The sequence below is a fragment of the Rhinoderma darwinii genome, unplaced genomic scaffold (genome assembly GCF_050947455.1).
Source record: "Rhinoderma darwinii isolate aRhiDar2 unplaced genomic scaffold, aRhiDar2.hap1 Scaffold_1983, whole genome shotgun sequence".
NCBI lineage: Eukaryota > Metazoa > Chordata > Amphibia > Anura > Rhinodermatidae > Rhinoderma > Rhinoderma darwinii.
In genome coordinates, this window is record NW_027462344.1 from 15,272 (window position 1) to 17,978 (window position 2,707).

Sequence of the window (2,707 nt, forward strand, 5' to 3'; positions counted from 1 at the left end):
TAAGGCCGGGTTCTCATGGGTTGGAGGCGCTGCATAAAAATCACGCAGTGTGTCAGACCTGAAACCCGCACTACATTCTGTCCGAAAAATCGCACTACATTGCAGTGCGTTTTTTCTAACGGAATTTCCGCTGCGGAAGAAAGAGCTCATACTTACCCCCTCAGTCTTCCCTGACGATGACGTAGCAGGCCATGTAATGCTGCAGCGGTCACATGGGTTGAAACGTCATCCCAGGAGGCTGGACTGCAGAAAGGAGGAGGGTGTTATAGGTATATATTTTTTTCAGAGTTGCGATTTTTGCAGCGCAATTGCTGCGATTACGCCGCAAAAGTCGCAACACCTGGCTTTCTGTTGCGGGTTTTGCATCTCCATCGAATTCAATAGGCAAAACCCGCAACAGAAAATCAATAAAAATGCAGCATAAATTGACAAATTCCGCACCGCAGGTAAATTTATTAACGTTTACACTGCGTTTTTTTTTTCAGTAGTTAATAGACGAATAGCCTCCAGGAAGTAATGTAGTATAGCCCCCCTATAAGCCAGTAAGTATGAGGCAAAGCTGCATACAGAACCTTATCTGCGTGTATAGTGTTGCTAACCTGCCTTTGACTGCATTCACAGAACCATAATACACGTGCATTTTAGTGTATGATAGCAACAATGTTTGCACCTCCCATAGTCGTACTGAACGGACACAGGTTAGAAACGCGGGAGGATTGGGTTTTGCAGCCATAATACCGATGCTAAAATGCACCCATATTATGGCTGTGTGACAGCATCCAGGCCTCCAGCAGTACAATAGAGCTACCCCCCACTCTAATAACGAGCTAGCTTTGCTGACTCTATCCCAGTCTACACAGCAAAGGTAAAAAGTGATCTGCAGAAAGCAGTAAAGGTCAGGCTAATGTGTATGATCTAGTCTGAAAACGTCAATATTTCTATGAATATAGTCAAATAAAATACACCACCTTTTCTTTTTAAATATATTTCTAATAAAACCTAATTTAAATATTATGTTGTTATCTTCTGGTGATACACTCCCTTTAATTTTAGAAGAAAATAGGAAACCAGTATGACTGTAGTTCCCAACCAGTAGACACCCAGTAGACATTCGGGTTTGGAAATGAGAAAAATGCAGGATGATTGTAAAATCTTATCTTGACACCCCCTTCATCTGTAGGTTTCGTAGATTAGGGTTTTGTTGTTTTTGTAACTGCATATTCAGATTCTTATGAGATGTAATTAGAAGTCTACTATGATGACCAAAGAAATTTGGAAATAAGTTTTTGTATTATATTTATTTGATATAGTGCTGGCAACCCATTCACTCAGAGAATTTATTTGTTGCCCTTGGTTAACGTAGCTTGCAAACTTATTTCCCTACTACTTATTTGTGGTAATTACGTCAGATTTATTGTTTATTTACCGGTTGTTATTCACGGTCTAATTAGAAACATGAGAATAAAAAACATCCCTCGAGTCTGGAGTCCCTAAAAAGGAGTCTCAAACGTTTTTTTTAAAAAAAAATAAAAATTGGAATAGATTCCTAGTTTTAGGGCTACAAGTGGTGAAGTGAAAAGGTCAAATTATTTGCCTTGCAATGGGGCTGCAGGGAAATAAAATAATGACTACCACATTAGACCATCACCGTCTTTAAAGAGGTTGTGTCACCAGTTTATAACTTCCCTATCTCCTAGCTAATCTAATAGGTGCTTTGATGTAGATAACTACTGTTTTTTTTAAACGCTTATTATTGACTAAGTTATGAATTTTTTTTTGATTTATGCACATTTTTTCTAAATGCCCAAATGGGCGTTTTTTTTTTATTCACCAAGTGGGCGTTGTATAGAACAGCTGTATGACGCTGACCAATCAGCGTCATACACTTCTCTTCATTCCAGCCCAGCTTGATTCATAGCACCGCGTGACGTCACTTCCTCCCGCAGGTCCTTCACGGAGCGTCAAAAGACTGACCAGACGTCGCCTCCAGCCTCTGCAGTCCTGGCATGGCTGGAGGCGCTGTCCGTTAAGTCTTCCGCCGCTCTGGTGAAGGACTTGCGGGAGGAAGTCACGTCACAGCATAATCTCGCGAGATCACACTGTGCTATGAATCAACTGGGCTGGAATGAAGAGAAGTGTATGACGCTGATTAGTGTATGATGCTGTGCTAAAAGTCTCCTTCACAGCGCTACCTATGTATACATGGCTACGATGATTATTATGCAATTATTTTTATATCATTTGATGTACAGTATCATCATAACCAAGAAAATACCAATCACATACTTTTACAGAAATCTATTGGTCTTTACTTAATGTACCAGACAAAACACGAGACAGTCATTGGAAATATCACGTTAGAAACATTTTCCTTTAATAAAATGGCAGACTAGGTAACGATATTAACACAAAAGTGTCCACTGAATGCAGTAGTTTGGTGCGAGTGCTGGAAACATGGCAAACCTTTGCACACATATACAGCCCTAATAGTGCTATCCTGAGGGGTTAGGCTTTCAGCTTACAAATAAGATGTACATTAGTACGGGAAATGGATTTTTATTTAAAAAAAAGTGGAAATACATTGACCAGCTCATCTGACAGTAAAGGGTATACCAGCCACAAGTCAGATAGCGGCGGACTGTTATTACACATGGAGAAGGGACACAGGAGGACAGATGTGGAGATACAAAAAAAAAGGGACGCTGCA